The following is a 16,657-nucleotide window of genomic DNA, read 5'->3' as shown; positions in this document are numbered from 1 at the left end:
TGCTCCTGACACCCGCGCTGCTCTGCCTTCCCACAAACGCCGCGAACACATCGCTCCCTGACAAATACACGGAACGCGCGCCTTATCTGATCAAATGAGCGCGTTATCTGATCAAACGGTGGCTCAGCAGCCACAGACTGCAGTGGGGGAAGCCCACGGGACGCCAGGAGCCCGTGCCTGGGGCTCGGTGCCGCACGGGGAGCGTGTTTGTCTTGTAAATAAAGAGGGTTTCACGGCGGCGATGCTGGCACGGCGTGCCCCGGGGCCCGGGCCGGCAGCACGGGCGGGATGCCAGGCGGGACCGGCGGGGGCTGAGCCTGGCCCGTGCCGAAGGCAATCACGGGCACTGCGGGTGGAAAAGCCCTCCGAGACCATCGAGGACACCCCTAATCCATGGCCCAAGTGCCACATCCGCACGGCTTTAACTCCCTGCGGGGATGGGGACTCCAGCGCTGGCCTGGGCAGTGGAGAGCCCTTTGCACCAAGAAGCTTTCCCAGTGCCCAGCCTGAGCCTCCCCTCCTGTCCCTGTTCCCTGGGGGCAGAGCCCGACCCTCTCGGGGGTCCCTCCTTTCAGGGACAGTGAGGAGGGCCCCCCTGAGCCGCCCCTTCTCCAGACCCTTGCCCAGCTCCCGGCTCTTCTCTGGACACGGTGCAGCAGCGGCACGTCCTGGAGCGAGCACCGGCGTTTTGGAGCTGCTGCTGCAGCCCAGCCGAGCAGCCCCGCCGCTGGCCCGGCCCTGCAGAGGATGCACGGAGCTCAGACTCCTGAATCATTCCCAGCTAGATCCCGAGGAAAGCCTGCCAGACCCACCTGGAGCCACTGCTGCAGGAGGGGAGGAGCTGATTCCACATCCCCCAGCATCCTGTCCCTCCCCAGAGCAAATCTCACGGGGATGTGCTTGATGCTCCTCTCCCTTCCCCTGCCCCAAACCAGAACGGAGCCTGCAGAGTGCTTTCCTCTGCAATCTTCACAGAGGAATTGCAGGGAAGGACAAGGCAGACACCCCCCAGTGCCTGGAATCTGGTGAAAGTGTGAAACCACGGATGGCATTAGAGGGAAAATGCTCCCTCTTTGATCTCTCTAACTTGAATTAAACATATTCTAAATTAATCATTAGCAGAATGTCTTTCAGGAAATTATCTGAACTGCCTTTACAAATCACGACTTAAAAGAGCTCCCATTGCATAACACTGGCTTAAATATTCCATGTTTGCATCTTTACATGTTCTTATAAAATGAGACTCCCGTCTGTCTGCAGGCTTTTGAGGTCAGCCTTCTGGGGTGCCCAGGCTGATGGAGACCACGGGCAGCTGCTGGCACAAGCTGGGATGCCACGTGCCAGGCTGGCACCGAGGGCTCGCTGCGAATGCCAACACCTGCCAAGTACTGCCAGGGTCTGGGGGTGCCTCCAAGGGAGGGACTTTTCATCAGGGACTCTAGTGACAGACAAGGGGGAATGGCTGCCCACGGCCAGAGGGCAGGGCTGGATGGGAATTAGCAATTGTTCCCTGGCAGGGTGGGCAGGCCCTGGCACAGGGTGCCCAGAGCAGCTGGGGCTGCCCCTGGATCCCTGGCAGTGCCCCAGGACAGGCTGGGCAGAGCTGGGAGCAGCCTGGGACAGTGGCAGGTGTCCCTGCCAGGGCAGGGGTGGGATGGGAGGAGATTTAAGGTCCCTTCCCAAACCAGTCTGGGATTCTGTGATTCTGACTTAGGAGCCCTTGAGGAAGTGCAGCGAGCTGAGCCCCGTGCCAAACACATCTGGCTGCCGTGCCAGGCACATCTGGCTGCCGTAGGGCGCTGTGTCACTGCTGTTAACCCCAAAGGAGCGGGACCGGAGGGGATGACTCCTGACACGGGAGTTCCTGCAGGACTCTGGGGCTCAGCACAGCTCCTGCAGGAGATGGGACTCAGCACAGCTCCTGCAGGAGATGGGACTCAGCACAGCTCCTGCAGGATGGGCACAGCTCCTGCAGGACTCAGCACAGTTCCTGCAGGACTCTGGGGCTCAGCACAGCTCCTGCAGGAGATGGGACTCAGCACAGCTCCTGCAGGACTCAGCACAGCTCCTGCAGGACTCAGCACAGTTCCTGCAGGACTCTGGGGCTCAGCACAGCTCCTGCAGGACCCTGGGACCCAGCACAGCTCCTGCAGGACTCAGCACAGCTCCTGCAGGACTCAGCACAGCTCCTGCAGGACTCAGCACAGCTCCTGCAGGACTCTGGGGCTCAGCACAGCTCCTGCAGGACCCTGGGACCCAGCACAGCTCCTGCAGCACGCTGGGTGTGAAGCAGAACCAGGCTCTGGGGGCACTGGGCCCTGCAGCTCTGGCACACACAGCGGCCCAGGGGATGGCCAAACTTCAAGAAGATTAAAGTAACCTTGCATTCTTTGCTTTTCTAAGCTTCTCAGCCAAAATTAGGATCATCCACAGATAGAAAAATAAATGGGAAAAAAAAAAAAAAAAAAAAGAGAGATTTAAAAATAGCAGCTCATCTGCAAAGGAGCAGAGGGCTCAGTTCAGGCAGGAGCCTCCAGTCCCAGCCCAGGGACAGCCTTGTGCTGAGGCAGAGCCCGGCTCTGTCCCAAAGTGCAGGCTGCAGAGACTGGTGGCAGGGCCATTTCCCAGAGCACTCACGCCGTGCCACGGCCGGGCTGTTCCAGTCCAGCTCTCAGGCAGGGGTGGCACAGCACCAGCCCCAAAGCCGTGGAAACGCCTTCACTTCCCAGCCCTGCCACCTCCAGAGCACCAGGCAGCCCCTGCAGCACCCCCGTGCCAGACCCCAGCCCCAGCTCAGCGCTGCCTCTCCTGGGGCTCACATGCCACGTTCCCCCCCCCAGCTGCTCCACGGATTAAGCCCAGGATTTACAGAAGCAGCTGGAAGTGGCTCCTTCCTGCGTTATTTGGGTTGGAAATCTCCTTGTGGGCTGCCCACTCGTCCCTGCTTCCTGAGCTTAGGAGGAGATTATTTTTTTAAAGGAAACTGTCAAAAAAAGTCTATTTTACAAAGTGAAGTTTAAGCTTAAGTCTCTTTGGCAGCAACATCTGAGCTGGGAGAGATCAAAGACCCTCCAGCTCCACTGCCAACACGAAGAGATTTTCACCAGCAATTTGACTGCAATATTGTGGTTTAAATGCTTCATTTTCCAAGTTCAGCACCGTGCTGCATGAGCCCAGGATTTATCATCCTTCGGACAAAGTTAATGTTGGCTCTGCAAGCAGGGCCAAATCCACCTGACTGACAGCTCTCAGCCCTCACCGTGAGCCAGAGCCTCTGCTAAGCCCTGGAATGAGCAGGAAATGGGCAAAAATAGGCCTGAGAATATTCATTTCCAGGCAGGGAATAAGCAGCCCTGAAATCCACGAGGAGAGCTGGAGCAGAGATCCCTGCCTGCACAGACCCCTCTCCCAGGGCCCCAGGAGGGGCTGGGGGCTCCCCCCAGGGCAGGGGAGGGGTTCCCAAGGGACAGGACAGGGCTGGGGCTGTGCCTGCACCTCTGGGGGGAGTGGAGGTGGGTGGGAAGGGGATTTAGAGACCCCCCAGCCATGGCAGGGACGCCTCCCACTGTCCCAGGCTGCTCCCAGAGTCCAGGGGCATTGGGCACTGCCAGGGATCCAGGGGCAGCCCCAGCTGCTCTGGGCACCTGTGCCAGGGCCTCCCACCCTGCCAGGGAACAATTCCCAATTCCCAATATCCCATTGAACACTGCCAGTTTGAAGCCGTTCCCCCTTGTCCTTTTACGATGACAAGAAAAGATGCTCTGGGAGCCACAGGTGAAGGCAGAACCTCAGGGGATTGCCCACCTGCCCACCAGAGCCCTGCCCACCCGGGGAGACTCGGAGGAAGGCAAAGGGCTTTTACATAACTCACTGTAATCCTGTTATATTTATAGCATATGCATTTTGGTATTAATTCCCTGTTATCTCTAATCCTTCCTCCTCGCTGACACAGCCATTTCTGTCTTCAAGACTTATCTGGGCAGTTTGATCCAGAAGTTTATAAAGCTCTTGAGGAGGAAAGTTCCTAATGAAGGGACCCACGGAGCCTTAAACTCCAGATTATCGATTCTCCTCTTAATCCCCCGCAGGTTTTCAAACCTTTGACGTGCTCAGAAGGCTCCACACGGCTCTCCCTCATGGAATTTCAGCCACTGATGTCCTCATTTAGGAAAGTCTGCGCTGGGACAGCAGTTGAGCACATTTTTTAACCCGTTAATAACCAGGACCTTGTGCCAGGAGCACTCACCCGGCCCCCAGAGCACCTGGGGAGGCTTTATCTCCAGTTTTCCTGCAGGGAGCAGGACCTGGCTGGGAGCCGAGCCGAGCCGAGCCTCGCGTCCTCCCGTCCCCGCCTGCCCGCAGGGGCTCCCGCGGCCCGCCGGAGGTGCTGCGGGTGCGGCTGATGCCGCACAGCTGCTCCCTGCTCCCATCCCCAGGGGCTGGGACACACCCCGGCAGGGTGAGAGGCCCCTCTGCCGAGCCCCAGCGCCCCCGGGACGGCAGCTCCCATCCTCCAGCCAGCGGTGCAGGGCAGGACATCCCCACCTCCAAACCCTGTCCTGGCCAAGCTCCTGCCTGGCACGGCCTGGGCCCTGCACAGACTCTCAGAGGACGCAGGGAATGTTCTCCAGCCTCCCCAGCACCCCAGACCTTCCCTGCCAGTGACTGATGACACGCCACCTCCACTCTGCTGCCACGCAGCTTCTACGGATTACATTTAGGATTTATAACTCTATAATTGAGAGGCACAGAAAAATCTCTCTCCATAAAGCCAAATTGGTTTTTGCAATAACTCAAAGTCCCTTTTTTTCATTCATGCAGCCTGGAGTGGCTCCATGTGGCTCCTGTTGAATTTGGCACCCCCCTGCCGCTAGCATGCAAAAGGCTCTCGGCACAACCAGCGCCGGTGCGAATTGTTTAGAGGCCGATAAACGCGTTCCGAGAGATCGCCGCGATGAATGCCTCTCCTCAGGAAGGCAGCCCGACCTGCTGCGTGCAAGAGAAGCTCTGCTCCCGCAGGCTGCTGGGCTGGAGCCTGTGGGAGCCTGGAACGCTTTGCCAGTGGAGCTGGGAAGGGAATGGAGCCCCAGGAGGGGCTGAGGGAGCTGGGAAGGGGCTCAGCCTGGAGAAAAGGAGGCTCAGGGGGGACCTTGTGGCTCTGCACAACTCCTGACAGGAGGGGACAGCCGGGGGGTCGGGCTGGGGACAGGGAACAGGGACAGGAGGAAAGGGAACGGCCTCAGGCTGGGCTGGGGAGGGCCTGGGTGGATATTGGGAATATTCCTCCTGGAAAGGGCTCTCCAACCCAGCACAGCTGCCCAGGACAGGGGTGGAGTCCCCATGCCCAGGGCAGCTTAAAGGACTATAAATGTGGCACTTGGGGACGTGGGTTAGTGTGACCTTGATGATCTCAGAGTTATTTTCCAACCCTAACAACTCCATGCCACAGGGTGGGTGTCAAGTCGTGCTGTAGCTGAGCCTTTGCCTTTGCAGCCAGGGAGCTGCAGCCTGTCCAGGAGCTCCGGGGCCTGGGCAAGGTGGGAACTGCTCCATGGAGCTGAGATCCACACTCCCCCGGGACCCCAGAGCTGCCAGCCTGGCTCTGCAGCTCCCACTCCAGCCCAGCTGGGTCACTCCTTCCCAACCAACGCGCTGCTGGCAGAGGACAGGACAGCCACGGGGAGCTGTGCCAGGCAGGGCGGGCTCACACCCTCTGCTTCCACCCCTGTAACCCCTGGGGAGCTCCGGGAGGCCTTGGGGAGGTTCCCTGGGAGCAGAGGTTTGCAGGATTCTGGGGGAACGGTGCAGGTTTGCAGGATTCTGGGGGAACCGTGCAGGTTTGCAGGATTCTGGGGGAACGGTGCAGGTTTGCAGGATTCTGGGGGAACGGTGCAGGTTTGCAGGATTCTGGGGGAACCGTGCAGGTTTGCAGGATTCTGGGGGAACCGTGCAGGTTTGCAGGATTCTGGGGGAACGGTGCAGGTTTGCAGGATTCTGGGGGAACCGTGCAGGTTTGCAGGATTCTGGGGGAACCGTGCAGGTTTGCAGGATGCTGTGGGAGCAGCAGCCCGTTCCAGCCCTGCAGTGGGTGCTCGGTGCTGCCGCACACACGGCGAGGAGCAGAGCACAAACCAGACAAAGCCTGTGAGTGTGCCCCTGGCACGCAGGGCAGCAGGCAGCCCTGGCTCTCCTGGCAGCAGTCCTGCCCAGCTGCTCGCTCCCCTCCAGCAGGGCAGGGCTCAGGGGGTGAGCAGGGAGCTGGAAATGCTTCACCAAAAATTTACTGCCCCTGAAAGCCAGGTGCTGGAGGAAGCACAGGGCTGAGGGATGCTCGGGGCCGGTGGAGCCACAGCCCAGCTCCTCCCTGGCCCTGGCAATGGAGGGGACACAGCTGCTGCCACAAACTGTCCCCAGACAGCCCCAAGCCACACCCTGGGCGTGGGGCCGGAGGGGATGCTGAGCACCCCACGGTGCCAGCAGGCTGGAGTGAGCCCTTTAACCTGCTCGTACTCCACAAGTGTCCCCAAAGCCTTGTCTTTGCATTACAAAAAACAGGGAATAATTCAGAATGAGCTGTTAGGCTGAAGCCCTGGGCCAGCAGGGTCAGTCGAGCAGCTCAGTCCCATGTGAGGGGTGCCCTGCGCCCCGTGCCTCCACCAGAACAAGTGTCATGGATTACAGCTTCCCCCAGATTATTTCCCAGAAAAGACATGGATCCCTGCAGGCTCCTGAACGGAGTAGGGGAGTGTGTGGGGTGCTCAGCTCATGCTTCCCGATTTAAAACCAGAGCCAAAATAAGACAACAAAAATAAGGGGAAATCCTGACTGCAAACACAGGGAGGACGCTCAAAACCCCAATTCAGACTCAAAACTAAGAACAGGTTCAAAAATAATTAATATTTCCTTCTGCCAGAGTTGCACGAGAATAAAGAGCATCATGCACCAAGAGAGGAGCTTGAGCCTCGTGAATGAGGCAAAACAGCTTTTATTTGTGCTACAAGAATGACCATATGTGGAATCCTTCTGGGAGACTGCAATCAGTCAGATTAACATGATAATGAACTCTGATTTGCCCAGCCACGGCAGGATTTTGTCCTGGGAGAAGTGGCACTGCTCCCTGAATATTAACAACAGGACTCGGTGTTTTTATTGCCAGAGACAGCGCGGGGCTGCAAGAGGGCTCCTGCTCACGGCAGGTGACTGCCAGGGAGAGGCTGGCGAGCCGTTTTAAGGTGGAAATGATGCACACTAACAGAGGGGCAGAGAGCAGGAACTTCCCAATGAATCTGGCACACCTTGAGCAGCAGACGAGACACGGACAGCGCTGGGGGATGGAACCCTGCACCACCACAAGGCTCTTTGATCAAGGGCCCCGGGGGCTCGCTGGATAACACGCGGGGCACTGCACAGGTGAGAGCCCCGCCTTGGGGAGAGCAGCCTCACAGGGCTGGGAAACCTCACACCGCAGAAACGCTGCTGCACTGCTCCCAGAGGGGGTCTGGGGGGGCTGTGCCAGCTCCGGGGTGCTCGGGGCAGTCCCTTGCCGGGCGGGGATGCTGCGGGAGCCGGGGATGCTGCCCAGAAATCACAGCGAGAGCCGAGCTGCTCCCTGCTCCCCTTTCCCCAGGGATGCTCTGCCCCCAGCTCAGTGCAGAGGATGCCAGCCAGGGCTCCTGCTGGCACAGCTGCTGGCAGCACGGCCCCAGGGCTGCCATGCCCAGTGCCACCCCGGTGCCACCAGCTCCTGGCCAGACCCAGTGTGCTGCTGCCACTCGCTCCATCGAGGGGCCGTGGCAGTCCTGGCTCACCCCTCAGCCAGACTAAAAAATCCTCCCAAAGGCCAAGCCAAAAAACCCCACTTTGCTTCCCAGATGACTCAGAGCCATCTTGTTTTCCCCCGCTTTCCAAGCAGATTCTTCTCTCTTAATGAGGATTGAGGTTGAAAGAGAAGCTGACCTGGAGCTGCAGAACGGTGCTGAGATCCTGCACATCACAGACCCTGCAGGTCCACAGCTCCTCTCATTTGAGGTTCCAGCCGCTCAGGTCCACACCGAGTGCTTACAGCAGGCTGTGGTTTTGGGGAAAGGAAGGCAAGAAAAACTGCTTTGGCTGGCGCGGGTTTATTTCCACAAGCTGCTGCCTTTGGAGATATCGGGAACAGGCACAAGGAGAGATGCATTTGTCATCTCGGCAAGGCCCTTGTTTTGCCGCTGGGTTTAACGTCTCAAAATACATATTCATTGAAATGCAAATGTCTGCTCTCACCTGGGACACAACAAGAGCCCCGCGAAGCGAACACTGACCTTTCCCGTGCCTCTCCATCCCTGCCCGGCAAAGCCTGTGGGGATGGCCAGGACCCGGGACCTTGCCGGGAAGAAAGCAGAGCCCTGCCGGGAACTGCTGACCCACGGGGACTGCTGACCCACGGGAATCTCTGACGCACGGGAATCTCTGACCCACGGGAACTGCAGACCCACGGGGACTGCTGACCCACGGGGACTGCAGACCCACGGGAATCGCTGACCCACGGGAATCGCTGACCCACGGGAACTGCTGACCCACGGGAACTGCAGACCCACGGGGACTGCAGACCCACGGGAACTGCTGACCCACGGGAACTGCTGACCCACGGGAATCGCTGACCCACGGGAACTGCTGACCCACGGGAACTGCAGACCCACGGGAACTGCTGACCCACGGGAACTGCAGACCCACGGGAACTGCTGACCCACGGGAATCGCTGACCCACGGGAACTGCAGACCCACGGGAACTGCAGACCCACGGGAATCGCTGACCCACGGGAACTGCAGACCCACGGGGACTGCAGACCCACGGGAACTGCTGACCCACGGGAACTGCTGACCCACGGGAATCGCTGACCCACGGGAACTGCAGACCCACGGGAATCGCTGACCCACGGGAATCGCTGACCCACGGGAACTGCTGACCCACGGGGAGTTCAAATTCCCAATTCCCGGGAACAGCAGGAGCTGACCCATGGGAACTGCAGACCCACGGGAATCTCTGACCCACGGGAACTGCAGACCCACGGGAATCGCTGACCCACGGGAACTGCTGACCCACGGGAACTGCAGACCCACGGGAACTGCAGACCCACGGGAACTGCAGACCCACGGGAATCGCTGACCCACGGGAACTGCAGACCCACGGGAATCGCTGACCCACGGGAACTGCTGACCCACGGGAACTGCAGACCCACGGGAACTGCAGACCCACGGGAACTGCAGACCCACGGGAATCTCTGACCCACGGGAACTGCAGACCCACGGGAATCGCTGACCCACGGGAATCGCTGACCCACGGGAACGTGGGGTGGCCTGGCCTGGAGGGTCTGCACAGCCCCTGTCACCCCCCCAGGGAGGGCTGGTGGCTCTGTCGTGGGGAGCTGCAGGAGCAGGGCTCTGCGAGATGCCATCCTGCTGCCCCCGTGTCCTGCCCGTTCCCCGCAGCCTGGGCATGAGCAGCCCTGGCACAGCGGGAGCAGAGAGCCCACGGACGGTGCCAGCAGGGCCACTCCAGCTGCAGAGGGCTGGGCTTTGCTCAGCTGCCCTGCTCTCACAGAAAAGCCCCCAAAAGGCTCTGTCCTTGCAGTCACGTGCCAGTGCCACACATGACCTTTCCAGATGAAGCCCAGAGAGCAGAGGGCATTGTCTGGGTGACGTGGGCTGGCAGCTCCCTGCACACCCACGGGGCACAGCGCTGGCATTCTGCAGGAACACGGCAGGAGCTCCAGGCCCTTTGGCTCGCAGCAGCCCATGCCAGTGCCACCCCCGGTGCCACCCCCGGGGTGTCCCAGAGGCTCAGCCAGAGGTGCCTGGGCCACGCTGAGCCCAGCTCAGCCCCCAGCTGGGGATGGTCCCTTGCACCACAGGGAGCACCCCAGGGGTTTAGCAGGATTTGGGCAGGATCTGCAGCAACGTCTGCAGGCAGGATGTGCCATCCTCCGTGGCAAAGTCTTGCAGGAGCAGAAGGAAAGCTGTTATCCCTCCCCTCTCCCAAACTGTCCAGCAGGATCCAGCTGCCCACAAAAAGCCAGAAGCAGGATTACTTGCTTTGTTGGCTTTTTCAAACAGAAACGAGTGACCTTATTTCTGTGCTCTGTCCTGAGCGCTGGCACATCCCCCCTTGGCTGCATCACAGTCCCTGGCAGGGCACACGGGAGGGCTGGGCACTGTCCCCTGCTGCCAGGCACCAGGACACTCGTGTTCTGTGGGAAGATGCTGTTCCAAACCCCAGCCCAGCCCAGGGCATGAGAACAGTGATCCCACAGGGCCGAGTCCAGCCCAGGTCACCCAGGGCTTCCCCTTCCATCCTCACTTCATGGACAAGCCACAGAAAAGCCAGGTAAGGGAACCAAAGAGCCTCTTGGCACCCCCTGCACCCCTCCCTGGTGCTGAATTGGAGGAGCAGCCCACAAAGCCAGCCTGGATTTCTACCAGAAAAGCCCTTTCCCACGTTACACTCCGTGAGTAAGAGATCCAACCCTGCAGGCAGAGCTTCCATCGCTCTGAGCAGCCCTGCTCCCTGGGAGCAGCACCCCAAAGGCTCTGAGCAGCACCCCAAAGGCTCTGAGCAGCACCCCAATGTTCTGAGCAGCACCCCAATGCTCTGAGCAGCACCCCAAATGCTCTGAGCAGCACCCCAATGCTCTGAGCAGCCCCACTCCCCGGGAGCAGCACCCCAATGCTCTGAGCAGCACCCCAAATGCTCTGAGCAGCACCCCAAATGCTCTGAGCAGCCCTGCTCCCCGGGAGCAGCACCCCAAAGGCTCTGAGCAGCACCCCAAAGGCTCTGAGCAGCCTCACTCCCCGGGAGCAGCACCCCAAAGGCTCTGAGCAGCCCTGCTCCCTGGGAGCAGCACCCCAAAGGCTCTGAGCAGCCTCACTCCCCGGGAGCAGCACCCCCATCATTCCAGGGCTGCGGAGCAGGAGCCAATTCCCGCAGCAGGAGCCAATTCCCAGGCTCCGCTGGGAAGCTGCCTGGCTGCCTTGATGTTAACGTGTTTACTTTCCACATCAAGCCCGGCAGAAGAAAGGATTTCAGCTCCACTCCACAAAAGCGTGTTTGACAAAGCACCAGGGCCGGAGAGGAGCCGCTGGAGGGGCGGCTGCGGCCCCACAGGCACTCGGAGAGGAGGCACGAGTGTCCCCAGGGGAGGGGACCCACCGCAGCCCCCGCAGCCCTGTGCCAAACCCGTCCCCTGCCCCACACACGGAAGCCAGGGAGGAGCCGAGGGCAATGCCACGCTCCAGCGGCGAACCAGAGGACAAAGCCAGCGGTCCCAGGGGCTCTGGGGCCCATTCTGAGCCCTCCCCGAAGCGAGGGTGCTGGGCAGAGCTGGAGGCTCCCGCAGCAGCTGCTCCCTGACCCGCACGGTGCCTGCACACCACTTTATACTCTAATTAAAGCTGCCCTCTCTGCCCCGCCTGTGCTGGGCACGTCCAGGGCTGGGCACTGTGCCCTGCCAGGTGTGGCTCACCCCAAACCCCATCCCTGCTTGGCAGGGGTCAGGGGCAGCCAGGGCACAGCAAACAGAGGGCTCTCAGCTCTCACTGGGCTCTCATTCCATTCCAAACTGAAACCCAAACCATGCCCACTCTCCAGATCCCGGGGAGTGACAGGGCAGTCCCTGGGAGCTCCAGGGAGCCCAGAGTGCAGCCCCCCACCCGGAGCCTGGAGTATTTCTGCTCACTCACGGAAAGAATGCGGACTTGCAGACAGACAGAGTGCCACCAGCCCTGCCAGCTCATTAAACAGACCCCAGCGAGTTCAAATTCCTTTATCACTGTTAAAAATCAGCTCCTGGCAATGCTAAAAATCAGAGGCACGAACAGAAACTGTCTGAATTCCACGTCTGTGTCAGTGTCCCAGACAGCCACCCCAGCCAGGGCAGTGACACTGCTTTAAATGCTGCTTAGCGAGAATTTCATATTTAGAGATAAAAATAATCCTCAGAAACATGGCCCAGGGCTCTCCCAGGGGGCCCAGAGGCAGCTGAGCTTGTTCACAACCTGAGTTTCAGGACAGATCTCCGCTGACAGCAGCAGTCCCTGGCCCTGCTGCACCCCCCCACGACAGGGGCAGCCACCCGAGCCCCCCACCCCTGTCCCCAGAGCAGGACAAGGGCTCTGCCCCTGCCCCAGCAGCGCCGTGTCCCACGGACTGTCCCCTGCCAGCAGGAGCCCTCTGGGCACGCCGCCCCCGGCGCTCAGAGCCAGCCCGGATTACAGAGCCCGGCAGGGATTACTCGTGTTGATGGGCAAAGTCTTTGTTCCAGCCCAGATGGCCCCGCAAGCTCCCCCGGAGCCCGGCTCGGGGCTGGGGAGGCAGGGCTCAGGGAGGAGGCTGTGCTGGGCACCTGGCTGGGCTGATGGGGCTGAGCATCCCGCAGGGAGCTCCTCCTGCCCTGCTCTCCCTCCTCCCTGCATCAGGGCGCACTCCCAGGAGCCAGCCCGGCTGTTTGTGAGCTGAGTGTTCCCTACAGAAGCCTCTGGAATGAGCCCAGCAGAGGATGGGCGCTGGAGAGCCAGGGTGGCAGCTGGAGATGGCCTGGAAGCCTTGCCAGCAGGTTTTACCTGGTCAGGAGGAGCCAGGCTGGGTCACAGGCCTCAGGTGACCCATCCCCGAGTGCTGTCCCATTCTGCCAGTGCCACAGGGCTCCTGGGGGAACATTTCCCACCCCTGGAGCCAAGCCCAAAACTGCTGGTGTGAGCTGGCAGCACCTGGGCCCACCCAGGAACTTGGAGAGGGGCAGGAGCCAGCAGAGCTGGCACTGGTGGCACTGGCCAAAACTGAACCCTCGAGCCTTTCATACAATGAAACAAAGGAGATGAAGGTGGTAGAGGCATGCAAACACTCTTGTTGGAAAAGCCCTCCAAGAATTTCGAGTCCAACCCTTCCCCCAGTGCTGGGAAGGAACTGAATGCTCTGGCTCCTGAGTTTATTTTAAAACAGAGGCCTGCAGAGGCAATAAAAATAATTACAGTAATGAAGTCATTGTGCCTGCACTATCACATCGGATTATCTCAGGGCTGACAGAAGATGAGTCCCCGAGGAAAAGTCTCCCTTTAGTCAGGAGTGCTGCCAGGACAGCCTGGGCACTGCCAGGGTCAGCAGAGCCCCCCATCACTGCCAGGACAGCCCCTCACCACTGCCAGGACAGCCTGGGCACTGCCAGGGTCAGCAGAGCCCCTCACTGTGGCAGGCACATCCTTCTCTCTCTCAGGATTTTTTCATGGAGGAGCACAGAAAGAAGAAAGAGAAAACAATTTCTATTCCTGCTCTTTGTTTTTCCCGTGTGGAATGTGTCTGGAGAATTGTTTCCCTGGGGTGATTGCTTGGTTGGGTTCTGGTGAGGATTGTTTGGGGCTGGTGGCCAATCCAACCCAATCCAATCCAACCCAATCCAACCCAATCCAATCCAATCCAATCCAATCCAATCCAATCCAATCCAATCCAACCCACCTGTGGCTGGGCTCTCCGAGAGGGGCACCAGTTGTGGGTGAGTTAGAGATGGGAGTTAGAAAAGTAGGTTTGTAGTGTTAGTATCTCCTTTAAATAGTAAATTAATGTGTTACAGCATAGTTCTAATAAAGGAATCATTCAGCCTCCTGAGCTGGAGTCACACATCAGCATTTCTCCCCACTTGTTCACCTGCATTTTACAATACCTCACCACTGCCAGGGTCAGCAGAGCCCCTCACCACTGCCAGGACAGCCCTGGCACTGCTGGGCTCGCTGCCACCATGGAAATTCCACTAGAAACATCCCTTTCCTCCCTGTGCCCCTCCAGGGGCAGCCACCTTCTCCCAGCACAGCTCCTGCTCAGAAATGTCCTTTTTGCAGCCTCCTGCTGCCAGCTGCCCCTTTATCCCATCTGCCACCAAGCCCAAAGAGCCTCTGGCTTCTGTCCCAGGGGCTCCGTGGTGGCTGCAGGGCACTCTGCAGCCCCGGGAGTGCTGGGCCAGCATCAGCCCAGCTCCCCCGTCCCACACCAGCTGTGTCCCCACTGCAGGGACAGGGAGCAGTGAGACAGCCCCTCCAGCACGGCTGAGAGAGGAGAACCCCTCCTGTCCCGGGCCTCGGGCACCACAAGGACTCCCTCGGGAGGGACAGAGAGCAGGGCTGGGCTGGGCTGGGAGGAGAGCCACGAGCAGTGACAGCTCTGACACCATGAGCAGCTCCACACCCACCCTGAGGGATGTGAGGGAAGCAGGAGCCCCAGCAAAGGGGACACACCAGAGAAACCCCTCTCCTCTAGGCACAGGAGCATCTCAGGAGCTTCCCAGCGTGGCTCCATCCTGGATGTCTCACAGCCGAGGCCTCTGAGCCCTCCCCAGAGGATGTTCTCCTGAGACAAACCCTCTCCTGGCTGGGACCTGCACGGCTCAGGGCAGCAGCTGATGATGGATTTTCACCCACTGGAGCAGCCAGAGCAGGGGGGAACACCTGAATTCAGCTTGGGGGAGGCTCTGGGGAGACCTTAGAGAGCCTGGGAGGGACTGGGGACAAGGATGGAGGGACAGGACTCAGGGAATGGCTTCCCACTGCCAGAGGGCAGGGAGGGATGGGATATTGGGAATTGTTCTGGGAGTTTGGTGGAGCCCTGGCACAGGTGCCCAGGGCAGCTGGGGCTGCCCCTGGATCCCTGGCAGTGCCCCAGGCCAGGCTGGACAGGGCTGGGAGCACCTGGGACAGTGGGAGGTGTCCCTGCCCAGGACAAGATGGGCTTTAAGGTCCCTTCCCAGCCACAGCAGTCTGCAGGAAATCTGTAAAAAATCCAATTCCAGCTGAGCTCAACTCCTCCCTCATTGCTCATTGTAAACAATCACCAGTCCCTGGGGGCAGAGACCCTTTCCCTGCCCAGCTGCCCCATCCCAGAGCAGGAAGAGGCAGCAGGAGCACCCTGGAGCTCCTTCCCCCTCCCACAACATCTTGTGCCGCCGATTATTTCTGATTATTCATGTTAAAAAGGGCCCTCAGCCCCCCGCGGCAATATTTACCTCCCTTAATTAAAGATGGCAGCAATAAACATGAAATATGGACAAAAGGAGATTTTAATAAATGCTGCCTCAGGGAGCCCAGAGCCAGCCTGGAAACACTTCACGTCTGCTGCTGCATTGTTATGGAATTCAGACAATATACGGCCACATAAAAGCAATATTAAAAATAATTACCATGAATTAGGCTCGGCTAGGCTGGAAACCCCCAGGTGGGGGGAAAGTGCCTTCCCACAGATTTCTGAGGAAAAGCCACGAGCCTGGCTTGTACCTGCTCCACCCGACAGGAGAGCCCAACGCTGGCACCGCCTTCCAACACAATAAATAACAATAAACACTGGTCTGCCTCCCTTTCCCGCTCTCAGCTGTGGATTTCAAGGTGGCCAAACCTGGAATAATTAGTCAGTGCCTAATTAGTTTTCCCCTGCCCTGTGGAGCAAGGACCCAGCTCCCAGTCAGTATCCAATGGCAGGATTCAAATATTTGCATTGGGGAAGACAAAACTCTTGGCAAAGTCCGGGTTTAAGCATTTAAATTGGAATTTCTTTGGGACAGGGACTCTGGGCACTTCAGGGTTATGCAGAAACTCATCTTGTTTTGCACCTCCTTGGAGGAGGCTCCAAAAGGCTGGTGGAAAACAGGACTCTGGCAATAAACAAGGATGAGATTCTTCATGGGCAAACCCCATCCTCTGACCCCGATCCAAGAAGGATCCGCTGACAGCAGAGAACAGGCACCAAAATTGGTGAAAAATGAGCCCTGTCAAATCTGTTTGAGCTTTTGATGAGTTTAAAAATTGGTTAATAAAGGCAACTGTGCCAATTTAATAGATTTAGACTCTGGCAGGCACTTAACCTGGTATCGCATGACATTTTGATTAAAAATTAGAGTGATACAAGAGCAACATGACACGCGCTAACAGGATTAGAAGCTGGCTGCAACACAATCAGGATGCTGCAACTGCCGGGTGGTTTAACAGGGATCCTTAACAGGGAAAACAGGTCCAATTCCCAAGATTTTTAAGCAAAAAGCCACAAGGAGCCAAAGCAGTGCTGTGCAGTTGGCAGAGAACACAGAGGAGGGAGCAAGGGGGAGCCAGGTCACCGGTACAGAGCAGCTGGAACTGTGAATTAAATGCAAGTTAAAAATCAGTGTCCAAGCTGTGGCTGCCCAAGCCCTGGAATGTTCCAGGCCAGGCTGGACGGGGCTTGGAGCACCTGGGGTGGTGGGAGGTGTCCGTGCCCCCGGGCGAGCTTTCAGCTCCTTTCCAGCCCAAACCTTTCTGGGTTCTGTGATTTTCTCTCTGCCAAGCCACGTGCACGCACCCGGGAAGGGGAAGGATGTGCATCCATCCTCTCTCTTCCTCAAATGCAGCAGGAATTCCCCCGGACTGAAAATCCCACCTGGGCTCAGGAGGGGGATGCTTTGGAGAGGAAATTCCAGTGGGAATTCCAGCCGAGGTGGGAATTCCAGCCGAGGTGGCCCCGCAGCACGTCTCCAGGAGCTGAGAGGTCCCAGCCCCTCACCTGAGAGCACAGGGGTGGTGACAGCAGGGTGGTGACAGGGCACAGGCCATGGCGTGAGGCAGGAGGGGGCTGCAGGGGACGTGTCCCTGCTCCCCACAGGCTGAGCCCGCT

At 59.0% G+C, this 16,657-nt stretch overlaps 1 protein-coding gene across 2 annotated transcripts in view; it reads right to left on the bottom strand.

The window, feature by feature from the left end:
• The window catches only part of FRMD5 (FERM domain containing 5), a 66,838-nt gene that overhangs the window by 19,409 nt on the left and 30,772 nt on the right, over positions 1 to 16,657 (bottom strand). The window lies entirely within an intron of this gene.

The sequence above is a fragment of the Vidua macroura genome, chromosome 12 (genome assembly GCF_024509145.1).
Source record: "Vidua macroura isolate BioBank_ID:100142 chromosome 12, ASM2450914v1, whole genome shotgun sequence".
NCBI classification, from domain to species: Eukaryota; Metazoa; Chordata; class Aves; order Passeriformes; family Viduidae; genus Vidua; species Vidua macroura.
This window is presented reverse-complemented; position numbering and strand designations above follow the sequence as displayed.